Source organism: Diceros bicornis, chromosome 36 (genome assembly GCF_020826845.1).
Source record: "Diceros bicornis minor isolate mBicDic1 chromosome 36, mDicBic1.mat.cur, whole genome shotgun sequence".
NCBI lineage: Eukaryota > Metazoa > Chordata > Mammalia > Perissodactyla > Rhinocerotidae > Diceros > Diceros bicornis.
This window is the reverse complement of record NC_080775.1, coordinates 35,188,891-35,206,965: the sequence shown is the minus strand read 5'-3', so window position 1 is coordinate 35,206,965 and position 18,075 is coordinate 35,188,891. Positions and strand designations below refer to the sequence as shown.

The window sequence follows — 18,075 nt, the reverse complement described above, 5'->3', positions numbered from 1 at the left end:
GCCCGGGATCCGAACCCGGGCTGCCAGCAGCAGAGTGCGCGCACCCAACTGCTAAGCCACGGGGCTGGCCCTTTTTTTTTTTTAAAGATTTTATTTATTTATTTATTTTCCCCCCAAAGCCCCAGTGGATAGTTGTATGTCATAGCTGCACATCCTTCTAGTTGCTGTATGTGGGACGCGGCCTCAGCATGGCTGGAGAAACAGTGTGTTGGTGAGCGCCCAGGATCCGAAACCGGGCCACCAGCAGAGGAGCGCGAGCACTTAACCGCTAAGCCACGGGGCCGGCCCTCATCATCTTAAAACAAGGATTAATGGAGAGGAAAGTCTCAGGGTGTGTGTGCTCCGATGCACTGCTGTTGGGGTGTGGCCGCAGTGACCACTGTGCTCCCAGCAGTCCCCACAATGGCTGTCTCAGACGTTTGATCTCCTGGTGCAACCACAGCAGCTGTTGACAAAGCTGGGCTCTTGTGGTTCAGTGTCTTCCTTCAGATTTTGTGGCTCTGACCCTCCTCTGCTCGCCGCCTTCCTATTCCTATCTGCTGCGTTGATTGCTTTTAGTTGTTTCCTAGGAGCCACTGTGTGTAACTGTATTTCACAGTGTCTTTAGGGACCCACCCTCACTACACGAGTCACTGTACAACAGCCGCTTATCCTGGTGTAGCCCATGTTCATCCTCTCCAGTGGAGCTGTGAAGAACCCTGCTTACTCGGAGCTCCTCTCATTCTCATGCTGCTGGGGCTGTTATGAAGCTGGGCATCTCGTCTTTGGTCTCATCAACATTACTCTTTTCATCGATTATTCTGAAGTTGGAGACGACTTTGTTAATAATGTGGACACTGACTGTCACAGGCACTTTTATGTATCTTCCCCAACAGCTCTGTGAAGTAGGCCTGTGATTCCCATTTTACAGGGGGGGACACTGAGGCTCAGGGAGGTCGAGTAGCTTCCTTCATGCAGTGTCTTGGTACATTTTGAGTCTCCACCTGGAACTCCACCTCTCAGGTGTGTGCCCTTAGCTGGTGTTCGACTTTGTGCCTCTCTACCAGCCTCCCCAAAGACACAGGCCCCATCCTGAGTCCATTGTCTGCTTGATGGCAGTCACCCTGCACAAACAGGCCCTGGGCGGGGAGTGGACTAGTGGGCCGTGGTCCTCCAGCTTACCCTGGGAAGGTACTAGGTTTCTTGCGAGAGCTGGAGCAGTGGAAGATACTGACCGTCACTCACCTGGAAGGTTTGTTGTGTAGAAATACTCCACTGACTTTTTGCAGGTGTCGTGTCTTCTTTGTCTTCATTGCTCCTCTGGGCTTTTTCCTACAGTCCATGCTGTGCAGTAACATACAGTACAGAGACTGGTGAACATAATGCTGTTGTCCTGCACCAAATGGTCACATCATTCATTTTTCTAATTATGAAAGAAATACATATTGTAAAAAAAGTCACAGTACACAGATCTGTATAAAGTGAAACCCACCCCTTTCATCCCCTTCCCTGAAAACTCACTCCCCTACTCAGAACCCACTACTGTTAACAGGGTGGGGTTTATTCTTCTGGAAATTTCCTATGAATTTATAAATACACATAAAGTTTTTTAACATAAATTACATAACTACATCGTTTTGCAATTTGCTGTTTCCCAAATCATATATCAAAGACGTCTCCCCTTATCAGTGCACATCATTCTAACTTACCATGTTAGATGTTTTAGAGGTATTCCAAAGAACAGGAATACCATAATCTGTTTACTTCTTCTTTGATAGAAATGGGATTACATCCAGTTTCACTATTATACATAATGCCGCCGTAAGATCCTTGTATGGAATTAATTACACTGCTATTCAACTGCTCAATTTGCTTTGTTTCCTTTTAGTCAGAGACTATGACATAAGATTTTCATGGTAATTATAGGGAAATTAATTTTATCATTGAATAAATAAATTTATGGGGAAACTGGACTTCAAGGTCATCCATCTCAATATTGTGGAGAAAAATCATGAAACTTAGAAGGTGTGCTCCATCACATTCTAACGAGTCATGTTAACAATTTAAAGTTGAATGTTTGAGTAGCCTCTACTGTCTCTCTTCCAAAGACGGATGACTTTTTCTTTTCTTGAAAACTTCTGACTCCAGGGGCTCTCAGTTTGGCTAGAGAGGATAAGATATTGGTGTTGTATCTGTTTCTCTTCAGCTGTAGGCTGCATCTTCTAAAGATCATAGAATTGAACATGGTCCAATTGATATATATGATTTGAGTCAAAAATTCAAAGTAATGAACCTAAGAGAGGAATCTATAACTTGGGTTCTTAATAAAAAATTTCCTTTGATATCCTTAAGTTTCTGTGATTACTAGTAAAAACTCACCTATGGGTGAAGAGATGTAGTTCTTCTGGCAATGTCTGGCTTGAACATCCATAGGTAAGCCTGCCACACCCGTAGGTAGATTAGACTTGATCTCTTGACTACCTCTACCCTTGGTGTTTGACCTGGGAAAAATAAGAATTTAAAAAAGCTGCTGTTATTAGCACTCAATGCTAGATGCCCATTAAAGAGTGAGTTTGATTTGGTAAACGAAAGGGAGTATAAGCAGAACAAAGTCTTTAAAATCTCTAAAATTTCAAAAAATTCTAATTTTTTAAAATATAACTCTATTTTTGCCACAGTGCAAACTGTGTATATATGAATGAAATATCCCTCTGTCCATTTCTTAACTTGTTTCCATTGATTTGATGGATTTATCCTCTAATCCGGATTCCAAGTGTGAAAGAACATCTTGGTCCTTCAAAGAAAAGAAGCCATTGAAATTTGATTTTCTTTTAGTTCGGCATCCTACAGGTTTGAAGAATAAATTATCATGTAATGATACAACGATTCTGAAATCTAATTGTTAATTAGAGGGGTGTAAGGGATGATTGAATGGTGTTTCATCCCCATGGTCAGGGGTATTGTACACATGGATGTGTAAACACGATTCAGGAAGCTGCTTCAGCCCCGTGACATCCCTGAGAACCACAGTGCAGGAGGATCTAGGCACACAGCCATCTGCCTCGATCTCCTGGGTTACATGTAGATCCAGGGGTCTTGAGAGTGGTTTCAGAGCAGCTAACTTTTATCTATTTCTCCCCTTCCTTCTCTCCAGCTTATCTCAAACAGTCTTGACTATCATATTTTAAAGTAAGACCAATTATAGTTATTTACATGAGTTTCTTGTTCATTATTGCAGAGTAATATTCAGGCATACCATTAAATATCATTTAATTGACCTAATTAAATTTGTCGTACCTTATAATTGATTAGAACACTAAGTTTAGTTCAGAGTTTGATATTCACCAAATGTGTTAATCTGCTTACAACTGCCATGTGTCTCACTCCTCTTAGATATGTATCTTTGGCCCATCACAAGATTTTAATGAATGAAATCATCATAAATTAAGATAATGTACTGTCTTTTGGATGATAAGGAGGCATATGGGTCCATTTTGGAAATATGCCCATCTGTCTTTGCTCCCCATGGGAAGTTTCTGGTCACTAGGTCTCCAGGTGGCTTGCACAAGCCCTAGGTCTGTAATAGTTTGGTGCCTCTCCTTCTACTTGGGGTAAAAATAAAAGAGATCAGAGAGACTTATTAAAGTTTTGGTTGTATGAAGTCTTCGATGAAGAATATCCATACATATTGTTCTGGACAGATCTCTGTTCCTAAGAGTACTGGTTACATTAAGGGCTTGTCAGGAACCGTGAAAGGTATGATATTTTACCTTACCTGCAAGCTAATAAGTCAGCCTACCATGGTCTTATAGATGCTGGCAAAAGAAACTAGACCCATGGGTCAGAGACAAAGGACTTAACGACACAGCAATAACAGTGGCCCGAGTATCAGCATTTGCACTGGTTCACTAAATCCCACTTCCTACAGGGTGATACACAGTGAGCCAGCTGACATGCAGAGGGTTGCAAGAACTCAGAGCTTAAGGAACTCAAATCTTTGATAATGGACAGGAAGTCTGCTGACCTTTGCCCCAGGGAGGGGTGTTATTTCTATTATATTGGGCAGTAAGCAAGCTTGCCCTTTGTTCCAGAGGAGGCCACTATTTCTATCTTCCAAGGCTGACAGCTCTACACACATCCTTGAAAAGATATCCTGGTTTCACTGGCTTTCAAATATAAGCTTGACTGAGACTCGATCATCATTCAGTTCTTCTGTTTCCTTTATTGAGATTGTGCAAATATGCTCTTTTCTCTGTAAAGTTCACTAACTTTATTCATACATAAGGGATGCTTTTGGTTTTATTTATTAAGTTGAGATTTTCGTATTAGAGCAAATGATGAACTATCATGGGTTGGGTCTGAAAATATACTTTTCCAAGATAAATGTGAAAGAAGATCAGGGCTCACAGAACTCTGCCACAAGGAGCTGATAGCAACTCAAATGATTTTAATTTGAATAGTGTTTTGTACAACTTTCTTCCATCTTCCTTCATCCTCTCTGCTTCCTGTAACTCCCATATGGGAATGGGGCAGTTTCAGGGATTCACTGAACTCATTTACAATATTCAAATCATTTTGTCTGTTGTGTTTTTTTAATTGAGGTAAAGTTGACATACAACATTATATTAGTTTCAGAGGTACAACTTAATGATTCAATGTTTGAATACATGTTGAAATGATCAGCACAATAAGTTCAGTTAACATCTGTCCCCATATATAGTTACAAAATTTTCTCATGTGATGAGAACTTGGCATATTTCAAGATGCAGAAGAATCAACGATGATGTCATACTTTTTCATATACAGCTTGATGAATTTGGACATAAGTATACACCCTTGAGACTGTCACCACCATCAAGGCCACAAACATATCCATCAATTCCCAAAGTTTTCTCTCACCTCCTTTATTACTATTATTCTGTGGTAAGATCTCTTAATATCTACTGTATTAGCAAATGTGATGTATGCAGTACAGTCTTGTTACCTGTAGGCACTATGCCGTAGCCTACACCTCCAGAACTTATTTATCTTGATAACTGAAACTTTGTATCCTTTGACCGTCAGATCCCAAATTCTCCATCCTCCCATCCCCTGGCAACCACCATTCTAATCTCTGCTTGTATGCGTTTAACTATTTTAGATTCCACATATAAGTATTTGCCTTTCTCTGTCTGCCTTATTTCACTTAGCATAATGTCTACCAGGTCCATCCATGTTGTCAAAAATGGCAAGAATTGCTTTTTTTCAAGGTTGACTAATATTCCATTTCTTCATCCTTTCATCCGTCAGTGACATTTAGGTTACTTCAGTGTCTTGGTTATTGTAAATTAGCTGCAATGAACATTAGAGAGCAGGTATCTCGCTGAGACCCTGATTTCAATTGCTGTGGGTATATACTAGAAGTGGGATTGCTGGATCATATGTTAGTTTTCATTTTTGGAGGAAGCTCCATACTGTTTTCCATAATGGCTGTACTAGTTTACATTCCCACAAGGGTTTCTTTTCTCCACATCCTCACCAACATTTGCCACCTTTAGTTTTTTTGATAATCGCCATCTTAACAGGTGTGAAGTGATAGCTCATTGTGGTTTTGATTTGCATTCCCTGATTAGTGATGCCAAACACCTTTTCATACACCTATTGGCCACTTGTATGTCTTCACTGGAAAAAGTCTATTCTGGTCCCTTGTCCATTTTTTAATTGAATTTTCTTTTTGTTATTGACCCAACACAAAAAAAGAGAACAAAATTTTCAGGCATTATGAGTGCTTCCCAGTTGATGCAGATGGTTTTGTAATTACAGTGGTACCAAAAGATTATGTTTCCTGCTTTTTCTTCAGCATGTTATAAGACCAGCAGTAGCTGCGGCATGGCAGATAATCGGGATCTTCTGGGTTTGGAGGTTTACAACATAACTAAGTGGTAAGGAATTTTTTATTATTCCAAGGAAATTATTGAGTTCATAGTCCATGGAATCCAGGATTGATAGGGGTAGGAGGAAATTAAGGTGAGGATCGGTGATATGGCATTACTTCTTATCTTGAGGGACAGGTATCCACTGTATAAGTGTTTGAATAAAAGTATTAGATATTAGGAATTTGTGGTGAGTGAATATGTTTTCTGAATTATTTACTTTGAACATAACCATTTGGATTATGTGAACATCTGGGATGTGGGAGTAAGTCGCTAACAAGGGCTGGTTGACAATGTCACTATTGATTTGAATTCTATGAACACCGAGTGGTCAATGGATTAAGCAAATGAGTAGTCAGAAAACACAGAAATGGTGGGATTTGGGATTTAGTAAAAGATTGGGGACCGACTGTCCTGAGAGGGAGTGCCAGGACTTGTACAGTTGAGAGTGACAAGGACAAGAAAGGAATAGAAACACACTCAAACAAGGAGGGGGTGTTAACAGGATGGAGGGAGAGAAATGATCTGGAGGAGCCTTGAGTTTTGACCTGGAGCTTTCTGTTCTAGATGCAAATCTGCCTTATGACATCCCAGGACACAGGTCAGATCCCCAGAGGATAGAGGGAGGGTGGAAGTACAAAACAGCCATGATAATTGTCCTAAAATGGCAGGCTTCCTTTGTCATTTGACCCAATTTCATGATTTATTTTTGTAGGGTAAGAGGAAAAGAAGGATGATAGTCATGTCTTCACAGAGGAAGCAGCGTGACTGTGGGAACCAGTCCAAACCAAAGCCTGGTTTAAGCACCTCCATCCCTTTTAGGATGTCCAGTGACATAGTCAAGGGATGGGTTACTAGAATCCCATCCCATCCTAGCAGTGACGGGTCTCTGGGAGGACACCTTGGACCAGCCCCACAAGGTCTGCTGGCCCGAGAGACCTCAAGGACTCCAGGCCTGCAGCAGTGCAGGACAACTGGTAAGTCCTTTCAATCTTGCCAAAGCGTTGCAAAAACTTGCACCTAGTCACACAGGTGAATCCCTGCCAGGTGTGCTCGCAGGTGGTCTGCACTCCAGGTCCCATGCCCACTCCTGCCGGTCTTCAGATTTGACAGAGATGATTCCAGGAACTGATCTGGGCATTCCACAGCTTCACTGCCAACAATTTCTGGTGACTGTGGAAGGTATCAGGAAGGAGGAAAGGGCAGTGAGGAGCACAGGAGAGAGACTGGTGGTAGCACTGATGGCGGACAGACTTGCTAGCGAGGCAGAGAAAACGAAGGGCCAAGAAGGACGTCCTGACAGCAGATGAAATGGAGCAGGCACCTCAGTGAGGTCTCATGGGTGCGTCCCTAATGCTTCCTTGCTTTGAGCTCTTGAAACTTTAAAACATACCAATACGTTTCTTTTATTAAACTCTGCTGTGTGACATAGAAAATATAGACAGCGGTTTCTTTCTGAGGTGAGAGGTTGAGTTTCAGGTGAGGAGAGAAAGATCTTTTTTCATGCTGTTCTCTCATTTTCTTTTACTATGTACATCATTTATTTTTACTGTCAAGTCAGCAGCGAGTTACCAACGTCACGGGATGATTCAGTTTTTCCCCTCACAGTCACAGTAAAACGTACTAAAAGTGGATTATTCTTTTTGTGTAATATTCCAATAGATTCCAAAATATTGTTTCAAAAGCACTTTGATGCCTATGTACTCAAATTAGGTATTTACTTCTAGGTCTCCGTTTTTATGTTCTTTGTTGCATGCTACTTCAGTGTTGCATCTAAGGAAATACCAGATTTCCCTCAGTTTTTTAGATCCATATGTGTTGGAAATTTGATTCATGAAGATGGACATGGCAGCTGGGGGATCGTGCTATTATCAAAAGAGGCCTTTTCAGCATCAGTAATCTGACAAGAACCCACTGCTTGTTGGGATTTCATTGTCTATTTGAGGGATCAAGCTTTCACTGTTGGCACTTCTCTTTCTCTTTGGAGGGAAAGTACGGCCTTCCCAGTCTTTCCATTACCAAATCACTTTCCTGGGTGGCTGTGCCATGTCAGGAAGGGCCTGGGATGCCGGGAACCAGAATTCATCCTCAGCTTCTGGCTGTCCTGAGAAGTCTTCCCTGGCAGAGTCCAGCCTGTGTGTCTGGGTGACACTTGCAACCATCAGAAAGGAGGCGATAACACACAAGTGCCAAGCGATTCATCTGTCCCTTGTCTTACAGGGTGTTCCCAAGGGAAAAGGTTCAAAATGCCACTTGGTAACCCTTTGAAAGCTGCTAGTCATGGGTCGGGTTCTTGGTGTGAGCTCAGAGCAGTGTCTATTCACCACCAGATGGGGAACATTTCAGTATTTTAATTGGTAAGGCTGTGTTCATGCACGACCATGGATCATCAGTTCCGTGGCATTCCCTGCTGGACCTCCCAACACCCCTGTCATGCCTCATCTTTCAAAGCTCCAAACAGGGCTCACACCCCAGCAGCTGGTTGTAATGTAACCACAGCACAAGACTGGGGAAAAAAACACAGCCACCCAGGGGTGACACACTTTAATGACTTGGGCCCAATTACCCCATTTGGACGAGTTCAGAACACTAACACTGAGTGTGTAAACTGGAGGATTGCCCAAGACCTTGGACCTCAGAAGGACACGAGCTCAGAAGTCACCTTGGACAGCAAGGGACAATGTGAAGTCACTGACTGGCCAGGATTATGGTCCCTTATCCTGGCAAAGTAGAGCTCACTCGGGATCCATCAGGCCAAGCCAGGGAGGAGGCTGGGGGCCTTCTAGGGAATTTCTGCCCTAAAGGGAATTGCATAAGGAAGGCAGGGGTGCTGAAAATCCTAGTTCACAGGGAGCAGTCATGTTTATGTAACAAGGCCCAACAGTAGCCTTAAAAGCTGCATCAGAAATCGTTCCTCCTGGATACAAATCAAGCAGGAAAAGGACTTCAGAGTCCTGTACAAGGATCCCAGCAGGATTCAAATCTAGGTCAGGGGTGAACACGGAGCCCCTAGAGGGGTCTCAGGAGGGAAAGTCCTGCCTGCCTTTAGTCCATTTTCAAATGATCTTCCTCGGGCCTTGTCCTCTCCACATGCATGTTTTGATCTTTTTACATTGGTTTCCCCACTTAGAGCTGATGCAATTCCAGAGATTCAACTAGAAAACTAAAAGTTCCTAAAATTTGGTCAAAAGAAACCTCAGCAGTTGGGGTCTGGGTGTCCCAGAGGTCGCCATGCCATAAGGCCTGGGGCTGACCAGGGGGCCACTGAGACAGGCTCTCTGGACTGGCCAACAGGGAGAATCCACCCCTGCCCTCACCCAACTCCTGCCCGGCCTCACTCATTCTCGTTGAGCAGCTCCATGTCCTGGAACCAGGCCCCAAATCACTCCTTGAGGTCTTGTGATAATTCTTTGCAGCGACCTGGAGCAGCAGGATCTCCCTTGAGGGGGGTGAGGACTGGGGCAGAGAACCAGTCCTGGGAACGCTCCTTCCCTCCAGTTCCATCCAGGATCTACCTGTTCTCAGAATGGGAATAATCAGCCCCTCCTCCAGGATGATATCCTTGATGCCATCCTCCCCTCAACCCACGCGCCAACTGGATGGGTCTCGACTTCTACCAAAATCTTCCACTCAATGTAAGATACAAGGGGTGGAGCCAGAAACTGTTCTCCTCAGAGAGTTTCTGATTTCCACCTCCTTCCCCTCCCCTGCAGGGAGTGCCACAGCTGCTCCTCAGTCCTCTTCTCAAGGTTGATCTCATTCCCCTGGAAGGCAGACAGTCAGAGTCCATCAGACAGAGCCCCCTAGACTGACTAGCCCCCTATGCCCTGCCCTTCTCATGTGGCACTACTGCCAGGTCCCCAGAGGGGGCGGGGCATGCAGAGAAAACAGGACTTGGACCTAGGATGGGCTCTGGGCTCCAGAGTAGTAGGACATGGGGGGAGGCTGAGGGACCTGGCAGCACAACCCTCTCTGATGACAGACTTGGAGGCTGAGGCCTCAGGCAGAGGGGACTGCTCAGCCACTTATGTGCTGCCTGACTTGGGGGTCCCAACTTCTCTCTCCCTCCACGGGCAGCATGGGAGGGACAGGCAGAGTCCAGCTCAGATAAAACCTCACGCAGCTGTGCCATCAGGCAGCTCTGAGCTTCCCCAGCCTGAGGAACGAGAATGGATGTCTCAGGCAGAGCCTCTGTTCACTCATCCCTAAGATGGGCCTGATGCCCCAGCTCCCAGGGGCGGCTGTGAGGCTCTCAGGAGAGGAGATGTGCCAAGTGCTGAGAGCTCAGAGCTCAGTTCGGGGGCTCACGCATCCCCAGGCTCAGGATCCTGGTCCTTCCTGCCTGGTCCTCAGATTCATCCACTTCGAGATAATCACCCATCTCCAGGTGCAGCATCAGCAGGTCACGGAGGAAAGTGCCAAGATAGGGGACAACACCCTGTGACATCGGGGTGCGGGTGGGATGAGCCCTTGCTCTCAAGTCGGCCCCCTGTAGACCCTCCCCTGAAAAGTCCTCACCCTCAGCCTCCTGGCCCACCCCAGGGTTCCCACGGGGAGCAGCCTAGGACCCTTAGCAGCCTCCCCTCAATTCTTCCTCCCTTCACACCCCAAGAACACCACACTCCTCCTCCTCACCTCCCAGGGCCGGCTTCTGGCAAATCACAGGGTATGCGGTCCCTGGCCCTCCCCACAACAACCCATCCTGCACCAGCTCTTCCAGGCCCCCCTCCTGGTCACTTCTACTGGGGGATTCAGACACTGTGGCACCAGGAGGAAGGGACCTCCTCTCTTGATTTGAGGCCTCCAGCTGGGAGGGCAGAACCCCTCCCCCACAGGCACACTCACCTGCTGCTGCTGCTGCTTCTCCTACACTCTCTGGGGGTTGCTCTCCGGGGGGCAAACGTGGAGGGCCCCTCCTGCCAGAGTCGAGGACAGTGTCAGCGAGACCATACTCCCCTCACCCCATTTCTCTCGAGCACCACTGGCCTCTGACCCTGAACATCTGACTCGAGTGAACTGGAACCAATGCCACTCCACCCTGCAAGGTCTTGTGATTCCAGAACAAGCCCAGCTCCAACTCTCACTCTGGGTGTGAGCTCGGGCTTTTGGCCTGGCCTCCCCGAGCCTGTTTCCTCATCTAAAAAGCGTGAGAACTCCAGCTACCTCACAGGTTCTCCTGAGGACTCACTGTCGCATGACTGTCATCATTGTTCTGGCCCTCACCCCTCCAGGTGGAGCAGGCAGAAAGCTCCCACATTCTTTTCCTCCCTCTTACATCATCACCCCCATGTGAGGCCTGCACCACACAATCACCACACAATCACCATACCTCCATTTCCCTGATGGGGAGACAAAGGCCCAAACAGGGGCAGTGAGTTGCTGAGGGGCCAACAGAGGAGAGGCCGCTTGCCCCTCTCAGCCAGAGGCCCTGTTCCAACATCCTTGCCTAACCCCCAGCCCCACCACTGACAACAGTCCTGTCCCCTGAGCTCTCAAAGCTTGGCCCTAGGCCGAGCCGTGGATGGAGAGGATGGGGTGTCTTGGGAGTCTGGTTGTTGAGTGGCTCCTGCCTGCCCCAGTCCCATGGAGTGTCTGGCCCCCATGCCGGACAGAGGCAATGCCAAACCCTTCTCCTCTCCAAAGAACCACTCAGGATATTCGCCTGCACTGAACTTTTTCTTTATCCACTCAGGAACTGGACCCACAAGGTGCCACCTCTGATCAACAGGGAAGGGGGTGACAGGATGCTTTGCTTCCCCATTTACATGAAGCTCCTAATGTCCTTTCAGCAGGATCCACTAAGAATCCACCAGTTGCCTAGACGCTACTCATAAGCCACCTGGGGCCTATATCATTGCCAACCAGGCACTCAGGTGAGACTCCTGTGGTTGACTCGAGTGACTGCTCTAGGGGTCCAGTGGGGAGTCCCACAATGCACACACATCTGTCTCTGGTCCAGCTGTTCAGATCCAAGGATGAGCAGCCTGTTTGTCCACCTGGGCCAGGGGAATCCCTAGCTGTGCCCGTCCCTGGGGCAGGCAGTGTGCCCTCCCCTTGGAGACATGGTGAAGATAGAAGGAGCAGCAGGGGCCTGGCTTCTTGAGGACAGGTTTAGGCTGAGGGATAAACCCACCCAACCACCCAACAGCCTGGAAGAAGCTATATCCAGCAGGATGGACGTGAGTGGAAGCCAGACACCTGCAGATGGCGCCAGCTCAGCAACTCGTCCTGGAACAGCCCAGCCAACACCACTGTGTCCCATGACCAAGGCCTCCTGCCCAAAAATGGCACCCCACCTGCCCATGGGCAGAACAGATCCCTCTGCTTGTTAATCTGGACAAGATAGACGGGAACGTTTCAGAGAAAGTTCAAGTGAGAAATTATCAAAACCACAGCTTGCTCAGTCCCCCTCCCCCCATGGCCCCTCCTCTCTTTCCAGACCCCCAGCCTCCACTCTACCTTGGTCATCAGTTCTCTGTTCAAGGACACGTCTTGGCTATAGCTCTCCTTAAATTTTTCAGAGCTCTCCCTGAGGGGAAGGGAAAGAGGGAAGGATAAATTTAGGGATAATGTGAGGGGTCTAAGTGCATATCCTTTTCTTTGACAACCTGAGAGATTCAAACTGCCTGGAGGAGTGCTCTCACTGAGCTCCTCTGAGCGCTAAGGTCTCGTGGGACTGGGAGGGGGCTCTCCTGTTGGTCACTGGGGTATCCATTCCCCAGCTATACAGAGCAGCTCTCTTTTGACCACTTTGAGTTTCAACTGGGCATAGAGTTCTGTTGCTATAAACACTTGAAAATCTCCAATGTGGCTCACTCCAGTACCTGGCATTTAGGGAAACCGAGTCCTGAAGCAGAACTGGTGCACTAAGGACCCCGGGAGACTTAGAGACCCACCGCTGAGGCCCAGGCCCTGTCCCCATCATTTGCTGCCTCCCAGGAGTTCCCACCTGACTGAGGGGCCAATGGCAGACATTCAGGAGATCCCCCATCCACTCTGGTCCTCCTATGGAGAGGGGCACTACCCACCAGGAAACTTCCCCCATGTGTTCTTCAAGTGGCATATGGATGTTTTCTGCAGAGCAGAGATGACAGTGCGGGGCGAGGAGAAGGTCTTCAGGACCTCGAACTCCTGGGGAAGGGAAGAGAATGAGCTGTGAGGTGGGGCGCAGGAGCCCTGCTTGCTCTAGCTTCAGTCCCCTTCTATTTAAATCTCCCCTCCTGGATTAGACAGATGTTCAGGGAGCCCCAGAAGGGCACATTTAGGACCCAAAGTGTAACACTCACAAGGAGGAGGATTTTAGCTCAACCCAAGGAGGGAGCCACGTAGGAAGTGAGCATCCCCGCACTGGGACCTGGAGTCAAGATCAGCGTGCTCCTGGCAGGAAGGACCTAGCGACTTTCAGGAGCTTAGACCACACACTGCAATCCTGGGAGCTGATAAAGGTGGAGGCAGTTCCTAAGGCTCCAGAGAGGGGCTCCACTGGGCCTGCCACAGCACACCTGGGCCACCTGGATCCAGCGCTCCACCACCCTCGCCCTGTCCTGGGCCATCATGCTCGGGACCCCGAGGCAGGTGGTGATGACGAGGTTGGCCACCCTTCTGAAGTGTTCGATATTGGCCCGGACGGTGTGTGCCAGGTGTTCATTGCCGGGCTTGTTCCTCTTGCCCCGGGTGGAGCCCAGACACTGAGAGGGCACCACCTTCTGGAAGGGCTCCTGGGGAACAGGGGGAGTGTCACCCAGCATTGCCACACCCTAGCTCTGTGTCCACAGCCCACAAAGTCCCACACAGGGGTCACAATTTAGAGCTGGAGCTCAGGAAGCTCATGATGTGGCCTGAGCCTTGTTCGAGTCCCTGGCTTTTCTTCTCTGTCACTGCAGGCACCCAGCAGAAGATGACCCAGGACCCAATACTGGCAGGGAAGGGAGAGGGGCATTTACATCCATCCCGTCCTGGCTAACTCCAAGCTCCAGATGGTGGCTCAGCTTGGCTCATCCCAAGGGGGCATCTTCCAACAACATGATCCCCCTTCTGGTCCCACTCCCCATTCTGATGCACATTCCCCTGTGGCAGCTACAACCACGGCCTTGTCTGTCTCCCTCATAGTGAAGCACACATCAGGTGTCTAATAAGTCCTGAGGCTGTTGAGCCTCCTGAGCAGAAGGTTGGGCCATCAGGGACCTGGCTGCACACAGTGAGTTCCCCTCCCCCACTGATGTGCCAGGCCCTGCTCACCCTTCCGTCTCTTCTACCTCATGGAGCCGGCACAACCACTCTGTGCAGCAGGTCCTGTTAGTGTCCACCTCTACGGTCTGCAGGTGGACAGCAAATGTTTGGGGGTTCAGAAAGTTGCCCAGGTCGTATGGTTGGTAAGGGGTGGAGCCAGGATTCGGGCCCAGATCATAGGAGACTGGATGAGGTCTGGGGCAATGATGGCAGAGTGAAGGCCTACCCCACCCACCCTGAGAGCCCAGCTGCTCACCGCATCCATCACGGTCAACTGCTCCACCACCAGCTTAGGAGGGAAGGCCGTAGGTTGGGCTGCTTCTCATGCTTCTTAGCCACAGGTGGAGATGGACTTCCCACTAGAAATGATGGTCCAGGTGACTCCAGCTCAGCAGCTCCCACTCCTGCTGGAGCCGATGTCGGCCCTTGCTCCAGCTCCAACACTGCTGATGGAGGGGACACTGGCTCCAGTGCTAGAGAGGGTGGTGTCAACGGAGCTGGAGCCAGCTCTACCTCCACCACTGCCCACTGCTCTGCTTCTGCTGCTGGCTGAAGCTCTGCACCTGGCGCTGGAGCGGGATAAAGAGAAAGGTTCACTCACATAGCTGACTTTCCATGTGTCCTTCTAAATACAGGAAAGATCCCACTTCCTTTCCAGGAATAGCCAGCCTGCAGTCCCCCTTACCCTCTGGCTCTGCCTCAGTGGCCTCCAGAAGCTCACACCAGTCAAAGGAAAGAGGGTCACAGCAGCTCAGCTCTGAATCAGGCAAGGTTTCCTGCATGTACATCCCCTTTAGCTTGAAAAAGAGACAGCCGCTGACTGGTCCCACCCTAGTTCTGGTCCAACCCCATCATCTCAAGGTCCTGAGTGTGGAGGCCCTCTGCTCCTGTTCTCATCTTAGATCAGCACTGGATGGTGTGGGTGGCCTCATGCACCTGCCCCTTGTCTAGTGAGTTGGTGGACTTGAAACCATTGGGCACCTACTCGATGACCTCCTGAGTGGAGTTCTGCAAAGACTGCCTGGGAGCTGGGCCAGAGGGAATCAGGGGCTGCCTGCACACTGCCACTGTGGTCAACCCCCAAGAGAAAGTCTGCTCCTCAGTTCAGGCACAGAGGGCATCCTGGCAAAGAACTCTGGTCAGGAAGGGAAGGAGATGAAACCTCTAGGGCTCAATAACATACGAGTTGAGCAGCTCACCTTCTCATGCTGCCAGCCATGACTGGGTATGAACATGACAGACCCACCAGACTTCCGACACCTAACAACCAGCTCCTGCCCAGGAACGGCCTGCCCCACATACCCTGCCTTCCCCACACCACACAGACACACAAACACACACAAACACACGATGAGGGGCCTGGATTTTGGGGTTGATCAGGTGGGATCACCGTTGTGTCCTGGTCTGCACTAACATTTCCTGGGCTGCCCCATGTTACCCTTCACTGCCTCCTGTCAGACACCCAGAGGCGTCAGGGATGAGGGCTGAGCCAATGTAGGCAACAATCAAAAAGATTCTTTTTCTGGGGTTTTTTGAGCCCAGATCCTGCAAAAGTTGGGATACAACAACAAAACATTTTTGCCTCTTGACTGTCTCCCGTCAAGTGAGCTGGATGGGGGCCTGTGGGTGCCTGGTTACCAGAGTTCAAAGATCTGTTGAGGCCTAGGACCAAGGAGATGGGGTCATTTTTCAAGATTCCTATACCTGGACCCCTTACCTCAATCAGATTTCTCCAGAGCTGCCCCCTGAGTCCGGGCTGCTCACCCTCCTCTCTCATGTCCCTTCCTGAACTGTACACAAGGAGCCTACACAGCCCTAGCCACAGCTCCCTAGAAACCTAACTCAGGTCCTTGCTTTGAGGAGACAGAGATGAATGCAGACATCCTTTAACTTACCAGTTCTTCATCCTGGAATAGTCCCTGTGCCTCTCAGGTCCTCCCCAGTCTCCAAACCTACACCAGGGGGATCAGGCTAGAATCTACTTCCTAGGGACCTCACCTGGTGTATATGAGATAATATCTCTTACCCCTGTGGGCTGGTGTCACATGTACATAAGGCACAAAATTAGAGATGGAAGAATAACAAGAAGGGGTGACAGGTAGCACAGAACACCACTCAAAACAGGCCTGGGATCTAGCAATGTGATATTGGAACAGTCACTCCCAACTTGGCCTCACTTTCAGGTCAGCATCATGAGGGGGTTGAAACTAATGGAAATTTAGATACTGCCATCCTGTGGCATTAAACCATTCAATTGTTTCCTGTTTTATGGAGAATGAGACCCAAGTGCCTCATCTTGGCCTATGAGGTGGGCAGCCTCCACAGTGGTACCCAGTAAGCCCCACCCATGGTATAGCCATCCCCGTGGAACCACTAAGTAGTTAGTAACTGGCTTCTGAACATAATAACAGCCAAAGTGATGGGATGTCTTGTCTAAATTTTAACTACACAAGTCTCTCATTTCCTCTTACTCCGTCTTTCATGTTTCATCTCTCTCTCTCTCTCTGTGGAATCCTTGTAACTGAGGAATCAAATACCAGTGTTTTGGGACTGCCCAATGTGGAGGCCTATAGAGGAGAAAAGCACGGGTGTGCCCAGGCCAACAGACAGAAAGAAACTTAAACTCTCAGTCCAAACTGAACCCTGAAGTCTGAGAGTGAACTTTGGGGCTAGTCCTCCCCCAGTTGAGCCTCAGTTGAGGCCACAGCACCAACCTGTTCAACTCACTGAGGCAGAGACACCAAGCTGAAACGTGCCTGATTGCTGATCCACACAAATTGTGAGATAGTCAACATTTGTAGCTTTGAAATGCAAGGTTAGGGGCAATGAAGTCAGAGAGGGAAAGGTAACTGACACAGCCTACCAGGCCCTGGACCTACCTTCCACCCCAGCTCCTGTTCTCTCCTCCCAGCCTCCCTCCAGCTGCACTGGCCATATTTCTAACCTCCTCTGGCCAAACTCACTTCTGCATGTGAGACTCAGGACCAGTGGTGCCATCCCCCTGACACACTGCTCCCAGACCCCTGAAGGGTTGGCTCCCTCTTGTCATTCTGGTCCCAGAAAACGTCACCCCAGTGAGGCCTTTCAGACCCTCCTACCCAGTGATGCCCAGCCCTCCCTCACAGCCCCCTGATGTGTTTCTCTACAGCACTTGCTCTTTTCTTGCTCCTGTTTTTGCTTTTGTCCATTTCCCCTCTAGGCTGTGAGCTCCTGGCAGGCAGGGGCCACTTGGTCATTTTCATCCTGCACTTTGGCCCACCAGGGCACCTGGCACAGGGTGAGTGCTCAGTGCACAGCTGCTGAATGAGTACATGGGAAGATCTTGCACCCCGCCCCCTGCTTCTGACCAACTGTGATTGTGGAGATGAACACTAGAAATAGGAGGTACAAGTTGTTTCTGAGGCAGAGGGACAGCCAGAAAGACCTCTGCTTGACTCTTCTCTGCTCCAGGAGGTCAAGAAAAGTTCAGTGGACACCGTGTAAATTCCGGGTTTACAGGAGAAGGAAAGGACTTGATGTATATGTATATTATGTAATGGTTACCAAAATAAGTTTAGTTAACATCAATCACCAAGCAAACATAAAAGATTTTTTCCTGGTGATGAGAAGTTTTAGGATCTACTTTCTTAGCAACTTTCAAATGTACCACACAGCAATGTTAACTTGCATAGTGCTGTATATCAAGTATATCTCAATACAACTGAAAAAAATAAAAACAAAATGTAACTTGCCACCACTGACACTAGAGGCTGCCCGCCCCCTGGTGGCCAGCACTAGCACTGCAGCCCTCACCAAAACTCCACCAAACAGAAAGGAACCATTCTTCAGATGTCCTCAAGGCAGAGGCTCTCCAGGGTCCCAGAGGTAAAGGAGCAGGACCTGTCGGCTTCGAGAGAGTGGGGTAAATCTTGGGAGCCTACCTTTCCCCCCATCTTGCTGTCCCCCCCCAGGTGTC

At 48.6% G+C, this 18,075-nt stretch overlaps 2 long non-coding RNA genes across 5 annotated transcripts in view; both read right to left on the bottom strand.

The window, feature by feature from the left end:
* LOC131398868 (uncharacterized) overlaps positions 1-18,075 on the bottom strand; it is an 86,926-nt gene that overhangs the window by 13,582 nt on the left and 55,269 nt on the right. Inside the window, exons 4-5 of one of the 3 annotated variants that reach the window (XR_009217014.1) lie at positions 2,359-2,480; positions 616-1,402 (exon numbers count right to left, since the gene is read on the bottom strand). This is a non-coding gene — a long non-coding RNA (uncharacterized LOC131398868). Of the gene's footprint in view, positions 1-615; positions 1,403-2,065; positions 2,143-2,358; positions 2,481-18,075 lie in introns of those variants that run through there. The other 2 variants (XR_009217015.1, XR_009217016.1) reach the window with 2 other exon arrangements.
* Positions 10,761-13,026, bottom strand: LOC131398871 (uncharacterized). 2 transcript variants are annotated; one of them, XR_009217026.1, is made up of 3 exons: positions 12,920-13,026; positions 12,351-12,420; positions 10,761-10,807 (listed from the first exon to the last, which is right to left on the bottom strand). It is a non-coding gene; the product is annotated as an uncharacterized LOC131398871 (long non-coding RNA). The 2 variants fall into 2 exon arrangements; XR_009217025.1 differs by lacking the exon at positions 10,761-10,807 and adding an exon at positions 12,116-12,224.